This window comes from Pan paniscus, chromosome 16 (genome assembly GCF_029289425.2).
Source record: "Pan paniscus chromosome 16, NHGRI_mPanPan1-v2.0_pri, whole genome shotgun sequence".
Lineage (NCBI taxonomy): Eukaryota > Metazoa > Chordata > Mammalia > Primates > Hominidae > Pan > Pan paniscus.
The window spans coordinates 90,106,388-90,119,846 of NC_073265.2; the positions used below are offsets into that span (position 1 = coordinate 90,106,388).

Here is a 13,459-nt window from a genome sequence, read left to right on the forward strand (position 1 = left end):
GCGGTTGGACCCCTGCCTACTTTTCCAGTCCTTCTGTGCCCCTCTTCTCCTCAGTCTGTGATACTGCAACTGTGAGGGGTCTGCTTTCTAATCTTTGAAAGCAAAAGGCAAAGTTCTTGTTTTCTTTTCTTTTTTTTTCTTTTTTTGAGATAAGATCTTGCTCTGTCACCCAGGCTGATCATGGCTCACTGAAGCCTTGACTTTCTGGGTTCAAGCAATCCTCCCACCTCAGCCTCCTAAGTAGCTGGGACCACAGGCACGCACTACCACACCCAGCTAGTTTTTCATTTTTAGTAGTGACGAGGTCTTACTATATTGCCCAGGCTGGTCTCAAACTCCTGGGCTCAAGCAATCCTTCCACCTCAGCTTTCCAAAGTGCTGGAATTACTGTCAAAGTTCTTTTTTTAGCCTTGAGGCATGTGCATAGGCCATTCCTTCTGCCTAGAATGCTCTGCTCACCCCTTCACCTCAAGTCTCCATTTAAGCATCTATAAGATCCTCATCTAGGCTTTCCAGAGCCCCAGATCCCCCAAGGTTCCATAACCTGGCATACAGTAAGTGTACAAATAGTAAGTGCTCAATACATATACCACAGCGGTCAAGCACATGGACTTTGGAGCCAGGCTCCTCAGGTCTAAAGCCTAGTTTTGACACTTAACTAGCCATGTGCCCATGGACAACTAGCATGACCTCAGTTTCCCCATCTACAAGATGGAGTTGATCATTGTACCTCCCTGCAGGGTTGTTAGAATGAGTAAGTGGGTAAATGCTTGTAAATCGCTTTATTTCATGTCTGTTAAATGATAAATTGGAGTCAAACTATTAAATACCATGAAATTGCCCTTCTAAGGAAGGGAACTAAATAAACTTCCAGGTCCTAAAATTCTTTAATTGACACTTATTAAGTTAGAAGAAGTTATTTAAAAATAATATTCAGTGCTAACTACGATATAGTAAAACTACTACACGCATCTGTCACTGGTGGCAACACAAATGATACTATCCTTTTGGAAACTAGATAATAAATTTTAGGAGTCACTAAAATGTTCAAGTGTACCTGGGAATATACATAAAACATAAAACTGGACACAATTTTTGAAAGCTACAGTTAATAAATAACACTTCAATGTTAGTAACATTAGTTTTTTAAAGACCAGAATGTTTAAGCACATTTGAAATATTAACTCCAGATAATAATATCCAGCTAATGTTAGAAATTATAAAATTTATCAACATGAGAAATCCTAATGACATATTAAAAAGTAAAATCCAAATTAAAAGTTATATCATACTATGATTATATGATAAATATGATCTCATTATATGATACTATTTTATACATATCACATGTATGTGTGTGGGTATAAAAAAACTTGAAAGAAACATAAAAAATAATTGATATACTAACATGATAAGTTCTGGGTGGCTTAAACTTTTAAAATATTGTTATCACTGATTCAACATTAGGAAAATTTATCACTCTTTTCTTATTTGATTATTCAAATCAGTGAAAGCAAATTTTATTCTAAAAATCATGCAACATCTAGCCCAGCGCTATAGATATGAAGAAACTGAGTCCCAGGGAAATAAAATTGCTGTATCTGAGTAAACCCAGGAAAGCCAGTGTTTTTCCAATACACACCTAGTTCCCCCTGTCTAAATGGTAATTTGTTTCACATTAATATTTTTAAGAGGCTAATTTTTATAGTAAATGTTTCATATACAAAAGCTAATGGCTTGACACAGATAATATGTGGATTAAACTGATTTGAAGTAAGGCAAGATTGTTACCTACATAAAAACTTATCACAGCCATTTTACTCACACAAACAGCTAACTATTGGAATCTTTTGGATTTTAACAATTTCAGAGAAAATACAAAGTGTACTCCCTTAGTCAGTAGGAAGACAGGCTCTTGAAATCTACCTGTAAAATGACTTTACAGTGTGGAGGTAATAGACACAATAGCACATGGCTTTCCAGGAGGCAGTGCTCACCAAAATGGAATTCTCCCAAGGCCCCTTCACCTTAAACCGCTTGGGCTTATCTTGGCCTGATCATCACCTCAACAGAGATTGCCAAAGGCCCACTCAGGACCCAGGGAGGGAAGTGAGCCAGGAAGTTGACTTAGAATAGTAATGTGGATAGAAATGTGCAGAAAAACAGGTATGACTGAAGTCAGAGGGGTGTAAAGCAAAGTCACAGAACAGATAGGTCTTAGAAGAATGTAAATCTTAGGGTTCAAAAAAAGGGGTCCAAGGTGATGGGGAGGAACACTATGAGATTGATAGTTCTGTTTTCAAAGGTAGAACTCCCCTCCCCACCTTTTGGTTGTTCACTTAGGAATGTAAAATGTAAGCTGGTGGCTGGGTAAGTAGGCAATGGTGTTGCAAAACTGAGAAATGTTAATCCAAGGAGCATCTGTCAGCATTTCCTTTCCAATTGCTGGTAAACATCTTGCTCCTCTCCACTGGCCATCTTCGCGAACTCTCCTCCCCTGCCTGGTGAGTCACACATCATTTCTCACAAATTACCCTGTTATTAGTGTCGGGCACAAGTGACTGGTCCAGGGCAGAGCAAAGGAGTTGGGAACCTGCTGCCAGTGAGTCACAAAGGGCCTAAGGTGAGTCACCTGGTTCTGTCTGAGTTTTCCCATTTGAGAGACTAAAGGATTGCCTTAGTGTCTGCAAAGACGTCCTGTGTGCCACTCAAGGGTGCTGCACTGGCTTCCCATCACCTCATCCGGTTAGAAAGGGGTGGGTAAGGCCATTACACAGATTGCAAGCTGGCAATTGATGGACACAATAAAAATAACAAACAAAAATGAGTGAATGCGCACTTCATATACCACAAGCAGCTGTAAGTCTTGCCTAAAAACTTTCGAGAGAACAGTGGCTCCGCAGTCAGGAAACCCAGTTTAAGGGCCAGTCCTGTCACTTAATAGCTGAGTGATCTCAGGCAACTCAATCTCTCTGAATCTTTGTTTACTGGCCTGTTAAATGGGGTTAATTCCACCTACCACAAAGACCTGTCTTGGGACTAAGGGAGATTAGGTATACAGACATACCTGAACACTGTAATGTGCTGGGGAAGCGTTATACAGTAACCTCATCTTATTATCGTCACCTACTGGGTACAGGAAAGAATCAGATGTCAGGCTGGTTTAAACAATAAAATTAAATACTAAGTTTTAAAAGATTCCCCAGAGAGAGAAATGGGAGAACCTCCTGTGGCTTCGTAGCCTCCTCCCCCACTGTATTCTCATCTCTCTCACTACTGGATAAAGATAACTGGTTTCACAGCTGTCTTGCAGTAAGGAAAGCCCACATAATGGGTACCAACTGTGCTAAGTAAAATACCCAGGGACAGGTCCTGGAGAGGCTGTGTTGCAATGTCAGGTGGTTCCAAGCTTTCCAAAGATGGGCCTCACCTGGGAGAATGCCCAGATCTCCCTCCCAACCTCAGCAAACAAGAGTAGGATTTCCAGGACAAGACATGTGAGAACCCAGGACCTAGCGACTTGCTAATAAAAGGAGTTTGGGAATCTGAATGCCACTTTCACCGCTTTCCAACTACATGGCTTAGGGTAAGCGATGTTTTCTAAGCCCTGAATTCCTCACAGAGCCTGAAAGCTTAGAACTGTGGCTCTGGAGTCAGGAAGCCCAGTTTGAAGGTCAGTCCTGTCACTGAATAGCTAACGGATCTAGGACAAGTCAGTCTGTAAAAATAGACACAACAATTTATGTTTATTTTGTAAGTTCTAGATCAGGAGTAAATAAAGTACATCATGTGTCTCAGTTACCTAATGTAATGCCTGGCACATGGCAAGTGCCCTATATACTGTTGGCATTGACACTGCAGTCACTATTTACATTTCCTCATTGATGGCACTGTGCCTCCAAGTGGTAAGATGGCCAGCCAGCAGTCCCTCCTTTCCTACAATACCCTGATCAGGGTTTAGGTCACCCTGACCAAGTGTTGGTGGGGGAGTGGCTTTTCTGAGGGATAGTGTCTTTTGCGGGGTGATTTCCTCAGTGACAGCAGGATTTCTTACCTCAGGAAACTTGCTTGGGCAGTGCCACCAAAGGAATCATTTTATGAAAAAGAGTAGGACCTTGATCAAGAAGGAATATGGAACATCTGTCTCTTGCCCACAGATAAAGAGGAAGCTGGGTCACTTTTAGGAAAGGATTTGGGGTTACTAAGGTACACTGATGAAGCAAGCTCCAAATTTTAATATTTTAAAATATGTGTTTGTTATGTAATGTTTGCAGGCAGGGTTTCCTGTTGTACAGCCTACAGCCCCTGCAAGATAAAGCACCCCTTGGAAAAGAACAAGATGACAAAGATCCTAGTTCTTGGAGGAGAGTGGGGTGCAGTGGGTGTGAGTGCTTACAGGAGAGGCAGGGAAATGGTGAAGGAGTGCAGAAAAACATCCCCAAATATAGTGTCAACTGCTTTCTTCTCAGACTCCGAAATCACAAGAAAATTTAGAGCAATATCTCTGGCCAAGGGCCAATGGCATTGGGCTGGGGGATTAGGCACCTGTTGGAATAGTTACTGTTTTCTACCTTGAGCAAATGGGGATGGGTCATTCATCTCTCTGGCCAGAGCAGCTGCTCCCTCTGTCAGTGATCACCAGCCCTTGCTAACTACTCACCAAGAGAAAATAAATTGTAAGACCTTATACTGGAAAAAGGCTAGTCTTTTCTGTCTAGCCCTGTCTAATGCAAGAATCCTCTTAAAGAAAAAAATGTATAACACCCCGATTTTAAATAGATAGGGGGTGACAGAGAGATAGACAAAGACAAACACAGAATGACTGAGAGACAGAGAGAGGGACAAAGAGAGAGACAGAGAGAGACACACACAGAGAGTGAGAGAGAGAGACAGGGACACAGAGAGAGAGAAGGACAGAGAGAGAGAGAGAGCATGGCTCATACAGGATATCTGCTGTGCCTGGAACATTAGAGAATAAATTTCATTTATTCAATTTTTTTGATTAATGATTAAATCTATGACTGAATTTAGAGATACTTCACTTGCAAAGATGTCTGGCAGAAAAAGTCTTGGGCATATTGTTTGAAAATGTAACATACTATTTAAAAATAAAAATTTCCAGACTTTTCAAATACACATTCTTTCAAAGGAGTATCCTTAAATTTCTGTCAATATGCATTTACACAATTTTCACGTCATCTCTCTGCCTATTAGTGAAAATCAGCTGGTGTGAATGTGAGGCGATACTGTGCTATAACATACATAGGATTTCCCAGCTCGACACCACACCAGCCACATTATCAGCTCCTTTTCCCTGGGGGATCAAACATGTGCCAGTGTGATCTTCTGATTCTGCTCTATTGATCTTCATTTGGGGTCAATGTGTTCCTAAGCCTTCTTTTTAAAATGCTTTCTGTAAGACTTATTGGATATTTTATTTTAAAAAATTCCACCTGGCTGCGCGTGGTGGCTCATGCCTGTAATCCCAGCACTTTAGGAGGCCGAGGCGGGCAGATCACCAGGTTAGGAGTACGAGACCAGCCTGACCAACATGGTGAAACCGTCTCTACTAAAAATACAAAATTAGCCAGGCGTGGTGGTGCACATCTGTGATCCCAGCTACTCAGGATGCTGAGGCAGGAGAATCGCTTGAACCCGGAAGGCGGAGGTTGCAGTGAGCTGAGATCGCGTCACTGTACTCCAGCCTGGGCGACAGAGAGAGACTCCATCTCAAAAAAAAAAAAAATCCACCAAAAAATATACTTGGCCAAAGTGCTACTGTGAATCACACGTCCACATTTTGTGGAGGAGAACCCTGGAGATGAGACAGTGATGGAGGTGGACTTGGAGTTGAAGTGACCACTCTGACCCCCTTCACTCCCATCCCCACCTTCCAGCAGCAGCTCCGGGTGCTGTGTGAGGGGATTCAGAGTTCCTCGATGTTATTCATGTTCATGAAATTTAAATATAGATGTCTTTAGGTTGCTCTAAAGGAAAGAAATGTTCTGAAGAAAAGTGAACGGAAGGGTCATATGATATTCAGCTTCAAATATACCAGCTACTCCCTGGAATGTACATACGAAAGACACTAAACCTACATGGATTCTAAAAATAGACCAAGAGACACCACCCATCTGAGCCCCAGTGATGTCCTCTTGTTTGGGGAGAGGGAGAGCCTTGGATTGTTTCTCTTCCCAGCCCAGTGAAGCTGTTTCTCAGTAAATTGCTCTTCCTGCTAGTACACAGGGTTGGGAATGTCACTCATCTGCCATCTTATGAAATCCCAGCCACTCCAACCTTTGCCATGCTGCTAGGTCGATGTTTATGGAGCGTGGAGGTGGAAGAAGAGCAATACTTAGATATTCCACAGCACTTCTGAAATTGCTCGGCCTTTGTCCCTCTGTCACACAACAGTCAAAGGTATGATTAAGTGCCAGCTGTGTACCAGGACCCTGTGCTTGATCCTCAGGAGCAGCCCCGCCCTTACATCTGGCTTTAATTTAAAAGAACCCCCTTTGGCCCTCCTCTGGCCTCACTTCTCCCTTGGGTGAGGAGTCCACAGGTTCACGGAGACATGTACACCCACATCCATGCCCCCTTTCCAGACTTGCTAGGTGATCAAGGATCCTAGAATTCCCTGCCTGAGCAGCTCTGAGCCTACTTCCAGGACCTGCATGGGCCCCTTTCTAGGTCTGTCCTCTTAAAAGTGACAGCATAGTATAATGCTAGGCCTGGAGAAGGCCCAAAGAAGACTTGGGGAGGGGAAGGCAGGGGACGTAGCATGCACTGGCCACACACATGCCCATCAGGCTCCTAGCAGAGCAGGACATAAGTGAGGCTGGGAGGAAAGACCGGGCCCAGCTGAGGGCTGGTGCCTCCATTTGTATTCTTGCCCTGTGTCCTGCAAATGTTAGGGGTAGGCCTGTCCACAGGGCCTTGGGATAGGTCTGAACCTCCAGAAGTCCTGTGAATTCTGGAAGCCAAAGATCTGTTCGGGCTGTGTAGCCACCAGAGGGGCTGGTAGCATGACCAAGACAGAAGTCCTCATGTGAATCCTGAAGGCCCCGCTGAACCGCTCCTTCTCACAGCGAGCACTTTCTTTGTGAGCAGGAAGTATTTCTTCACTCCGTGGCTTATAATGCTTCCTCCTTCTCTTCCTCCCAGTAGGCTACCTCTTCACCACTGTCATCTTCACTAAAAAGCAGGCTGGGAAAATACATGTGTGATAAACTGCCTTTGCTGTTTAGCAAAACTTTTGGTAAGGTGTAGAAAACGACAGGCCCAAGGCAGAGTGTTGCCTTGGATGGGAGCCCCTTCTGCCTGAGCCCTCCACTGTCCTACTAGGAGTGAGCAGGGTGGGGAGGAGGGGAAGCTCTGTGTGAGCAAGCATGGCTGGTGCAGGGAGAGCACAGACCTGGGATCAGGCATCTAGCAGCATGAATATCTGGTTCTTGCAGGTCAAAACTGGGAATAACAACACCAGCTTTTCACAGACCGTTACAAAAAGTAAATGAGATGATTAAAATTATAACGAACAACTGTACATACCACAGCTTACAATGTTGCACCCACACTCATTGAATCCTTACAACAATAATAATTATGCATGCTTCCAATTTGCAGGTGAACAATGAAGTTTAGAGAGATAAAGTGACTGCTCAAGGTGATACAGAGCCAGACTCAAATTTAGGCATTAACGGTAAAAGTGCAACTCCTCCCCTCTACGTTACCTGACTTTGCCTTTCATCAAGTCAATATTTGCGAACATGCTTCATGAATGACTCTTCCTCATACAAATGATGATTTTTTATCATTTGGGGTCATATTTTATGATTTTGAAGGAATGTGGTTTTGAAAGTTTCTCCTTACAGGTAAGACGCTGGAAGCTAGAGACCTGCCCAGCACAGCCAGCTCTTCCTTCCTTCCCATCAGAACAGCAGGTGTTATGGGGGTGGAAGACCAGAGCACAGACAGCAAATGCCACCCCATGATGGCTCTTTGCTACCTGCTGCTGTCACATGAAGCTTTCTCCTGCATCTCCGCTTTCAAAAGGAAAGAATACAAATCTATAGTATTTCATAGAGAATAGCATGGTACTGGCTTTGCCCAAACTCCACTTGTCCCCAGAATATGCAAAACAATGCCAGATATCAACTTCTGAGTCACAGATGTTAATTTCCCAAGATTATAGTTAAGAAAACACAGTAGAGGTAAAATAAAATAAAATAAAGATAATTACCTGAGTATATATGATAGCTTTCTACTGAGGAACTCAAATACTGTGTATATGTATATATATATATATAAATGTCAGCTTTTGTTTCACAACATCCCTGAAGAAGCAGAAAAAGAGAAACATAATTAATATATTACACAACTGTGCCCATAAGCGTCCTTCTATAATAGGTCTAAAACTTAAGTCAGAGTTTCAAACCAACGGGAGAGCTTGGTGCTGGCAAATTTGGGCCCACCAATCAGTTTGGACTGGTGCATGGGGCTTTGAAACAATTTGACCCAACACTGAAAATTCAAGAATTTGCACATAGAAATCCAGATTTGCAGCTTCACTCAGAAACTCAGAAGACCGGCAAGAATCACTGGAGCCACAGGCCTTAAATGGAACACACGCTTACCAACCTGGCCAACTGTTTTCAGGCACCTGACCTGCTTTCTAGGGCAGTTAACTTTGTGACTCCTTATGTTGCTAACATTTCTCAATATGAATTATGTCGTCAAGTCAGTATAACTTGAGCAGAGATAATAAGGGCCTAGCACAGCCTGGTGTAACAATTACAGTTTGTCATAGCACATGGGTTTTCAAAGGACCAGTTGTAAACCATTAGTGCACTGGTTCCCAACCCTGGTTCTACATGTGAATTCCTTGGGAGAGATTTTTTGACCATGCTTTCTACCTAACCAGATCAACTAAACCAAGATCTCTGAAGGTGCAGTCCTGGTATCAGTATTGTCACTGCTGTATTGTTACTGTAATATAATTATTGAAGTATAACATACAGATGGTAAAGAAACAAAGCACAAAAGAATATGACCAGCACCCCAGACTCTTCCTCATGCCTCTCCCTGTCACCACCATGGATCCATGTTGCCTGTTCTTGAACTTTATGTAAATATGATTGTTTTGAGCACATTCCTTGGCATCTGGATTCTTTCACTCAACTTTTAGGACTGAGATGCATCTATGTTGTTGCGTGTAACAGTAGCGAACTCATTTTCGTTGACTTTTAATATTCCATCCCATGACTATATCACTATATCACGATCTGTGTTCCCATTCTGTTGTCGATGGAAATATGGGTTGTTTTGAGTTTGGGATTATAACACTTAAAGGTGCCATTTATGAACATTCTTGAACATTCTTGAACATGTTTTAGGTAAATACGTGAATGCATTTCTGTAGAACATATACCTGGGAGTGGAAATGCCAGGTCATAAGGCATATGTATATTCAGTTTAACAGATATTGCTGAACAGTTTTTCAAAGCTGTTGTGACTATTTACACTCCTCCCAGTGACGTATGAGAGTTCCAGTGGTTTAATATCCTTGCCAAAATTTCTATTGTCTGTCTTTTAAATTTTCACCTTTCTGGTGGGTGTGTAGTGGTACTTCATTGCAGTTTTAATCTGCATTCCCCAGAAAGCTAACAAGGTTGAGTATGTTTCAAGTTTCTTGGCTGTCTGAATATGTTTTTTTGTGAAGTACCTGTTCAAACCTCTTGCCCATTTTTCTGTTGTGGTGGTCTATCTTTCAAAATTGCCTTGTTTCTGTTTTGGATAGGACTCCTTGTTTGTTACATGCATAACAAGTCATGTTATATGCATGACTCCTTACATGTTATTTGCATGGCAAATGTCTCCTCTCCTGCAGTTTGTCTTTTACTCTTTTAGTGGTATGCTTTGAGAAACAGAAGTTCTTATTTTTAACATAACCAATTTACAGATCTTTTTCATCATGTTAGTACTTATTGTATCTTGTTTAAGAAATCGCCAAGTGTAGTGGCTCACACCTGTAATCCCAGCACTTTGGGAGGCCGAGGTGAGCAGATCACAAGGTCAGGAGATTGCGACCATCCTGGCTAACACGGTGAAACCCTGTCTCTACTAAAAATACAAAAAATTAGCCAGGCATGGTGGTGGGCACCTGTAGTCCCAGCTCCTTGGGAGGCTGAGGCAGGAGAATGGCATGAACCTAGGAGGCGGAGCTTGCAGTGAGCGGAGATTGCACCACTGCACTCCAGCCTGGGCAACAGAGCAAGACTCCATCTCAAAAAAAAAAAAAAAAAAAAAAGAAATCACTGTCTACCCAAGGTCATACATATATTCTGTTTTGTCATCTAGAACAATGCTGTTCAGTAGGAAGAAAACTGGGAGTAACATATGTAATTTTAAATTTTCTAGTATTTCAGGTACTCAATAGCCACATGTGGCTAGCAACTGCCATATTGGACAGTGAAGATCTAGAAGTTATATTGTTTTACCTGTCACATCGAGATTAATACTTAGAGCTGTATGAATTTTAAGATGAGAATCAAGACTCATTTATTTGTACATGGACATTCAAATGTCTGTCCTTTCCTGTAGTGCCAATGTTGTCATAAATCAAAGGTCCAAATTTGTGGAGGTTTTTTTTCTAGCATCTTAGTCCATTCCATTGGTCTATTGTTCCCTAGTTGATTTTAATTTTCAGACAGTATTGAGAACCACTACCAGTAGGTCACAAAATTAATTAGTCGGTTATGACCAGAAATGCTGTAGAGTGTAATGAAATGAAATAGAAAACATCAATACCTATAAGTATTGTTTTATGAAACTATTATTTCAGAATTGTGTGTGTATATATGTCCTAAGTTGAGATCTGAAAAGTATTTCTTACTAACAGTAATGGTTAAAAACGTTTGAAAATCACTGCAATAGTGTAATCTACACAACAATCACTTAGGAAAATTCAAGTTGCATACAATTTTATAGTCATCATCTAGAAAAGCTCTGAAGTTTTACTCTTACACAATTAGTTATAGTCCAGAATTCCACATAAGGCGGATCTCTGTTGGAATCAAGCCAGGTAAAGCAAGTTACAGCTAATGGGATAGGAATAGCTCATTATGAAACCCTGTAACTTTGACCCAAAGTGGAATATAGTAATGATCCTCTGATGTGAACATTACAAATGAAAATTGCTAATCTGCAGAATTTGACATTTGTTCAGCATCAGCATATTGTATGCTTTTAAAGTTTTTAATCATATGTCAAACAAGAAAACAAACTTTGAGGGGAAGAAATTGAAGCCAAGTTAGTTATTAAATGATGTCAAGTAATCTTCATTATTGAAGAAAATGTTTTCAGAATTTTTTTGCTTAAATTTTGAAATGATTAGTTTATTGTTCAGCCTGTGTCAGGGTCAATCTAATCAACAAGTATTTATTGACTATCCAGTAAAATATGTCTGGCAAAGAAATCAAAATAAAACAAATAGACCTTATCCCAGCAGAGAATTAAATGGATTATCACATATGATTTTTCTTCACTAAGTACTTCATCTTAGAACCTGAATATAGTAAGTAAAAGTGGTTTCAAGCTCCTTAATATTTTACCTCTTCAAATAACCTAAATGTATGCCTTACCTGTGAATTTTACACTTTTTCCATTAATGAGAAATGTATGCATCTTTTGGTTGTGTTTTCATATTATGCACATACACACATGTGTATGAATGTGAGTGTGTGTTTACCAATCCTGAGCAGACAGATTTGGGAATTTTGGTTAAATATCTTAGTTTCCTGGTATTTCCTAAAGATTTAACTCAGAAAACAATAAAGAGGAAACTTTCCATTAGATTGAAACATATAATCCACCACCAGCGCAAATCGTCTCCACAGATTTTCCAGTGGCCAGGTAGGCCAAAAAAATAAATAACCAGAATCCTTTAATTTTATATTTAAGTAGCAGGAAGATACTCACAGATGAAGAAATTTTAAATTCTCATATTTGGGAAAGGTAAAATTTGCTTCATGGACATCCAAGCCAAATCTCCTTCTTATCAGAGCTATTTTCTATTTATTAATGGAAATTCTCAGCCTTGAAATTATGATAATAACAACCTTTGGAAGTGATCTAACTGAAGCCCATTTACAATTGAACATCTGTCCACCATCAACAGAAAGCCCTGTGGAGAACTGTGGCTGTTACAGTTTTGTTACAAGGTCAAAGATTCTTAATCTCTCCGTTCACTTGCCAATTGGGGTTTTTATACGTAAGCCCTAATTTATTTATTTTAATTAGACTTTTAGCTTCATTTATGTTTTCATCATTGTAAATTCCAGCTACAAGGACAAATCTTAAGGCAGCACATACAGTGTGGCTGTAAAATGATGGGCTTGATTGTTGCACAGGACTTAGGAAAGTAAGTCCCACTACTTTAGAATGCCTTCTTTCATATTGCCAACTGTCTGGTCTGTCTAGGGTTGGCACAAGGATTTCTTCAATCATCCTGGGTCCATCCAGTAAATAAAACCATAAACTCGGGCTGTATAAGATCAATTAGATCGTTGTATTGTGTGTTGAGGTGTTTCCAGGAGAAAGAAGAATCTACCTGCATCTGATTCCAGAGAGAGCTTCTCTGTGTTCCCCTCTGCTATCTCTCTGCTATGATCTGCAGTTTCTCCGGATTCAAACATAGAGATAGATTGCCAAAACACCATTCTTGATGCCAGCTGGCCTACTTGATGAACTTGACTGCAGGCTTTTTGCCAAAACGTAAGTCAATCGTTTTTGTCCCAAATCCATCCTTATAAAGGTGTACACCCGCAGGTCAATCTTTGCATCGCATCCCATAAATTCGTGTTGGGGAGAGCTTGGAAAGTCCAAGCTTCTTGTGTGGATGGCTTGGGGCCCAAGATAAATGAACAGTTGCCACGATACACTCCGTGCTCTGTGAGCGGAGGGAGCTCCCTTGGAGCCAGCCCAGCACCCTCCTCCCATGAGCACTCTGCCAGCTCCTGGCAGTGCTTCTGCTGTGGTGTGGAGGCCAGGGAAAACCTACATAAACTGTGTGTGTGTGTGTGTGTGTGTGTGTGTGTGTGTGTGTGTGTGTGTGTGTGTGTGTAAAAACAACTTTCCTGGCCTACCACAACAAACTGACTTTTGAAAAAGAAGTATCTGACGTTCTTGCTTTTTGCTTGATTTTACTATGCTTTGGGGGACTTTTGGCATAGGACATTCATTACTTTAAGAGGCTGTTTGAAAGCTGGATCAGCTCCACAAAGAAAGATAATCACAAAGTGATTTTCCAAGAAAGTACACTAGGATATAAGGAACAAGTACCAGTGGAAAGGCAACTCCGTGAGGGCAGGGACTTGTCTACTTTGTTCACTGGTGATACCCCCAATCCTAGAACAGGATCCAACATGTCAAGAGCATGAAGAAATCACTGCAAAATGGAGAA

General features: G+C 41.2%; 1 protein-coding gene across 8 annotated transcripts in view; it reads right to left on the reverse strand.

The window, feature by feature from the left end:
• CERS3 (ceramide synthase 3) overlaps positions 1 to 13,459 on the reverse strand; it is a 146,464-nt gene that overhangs the window by 113,024 nt on the left and 19,981 nt on the right. For 7 of the 8 annotated variants that reach the window (XM_055098249.3, XM_055098254.3, XM_055098251.3 and 4 more), the window contains one exon: positions 8,240 to 8,333. The gene's annotated coding sequence lies outside the window, so the exon portion shown is untranslated. Of the gene's footprint in view, positions 1 to 3,067; positions 3,130 to 8,239; positions 8,334 to 13,459 lie in introns of all 8 variants that reach the window. The other variant, XM_055098250.3, reaches the window with a different exon arrangement.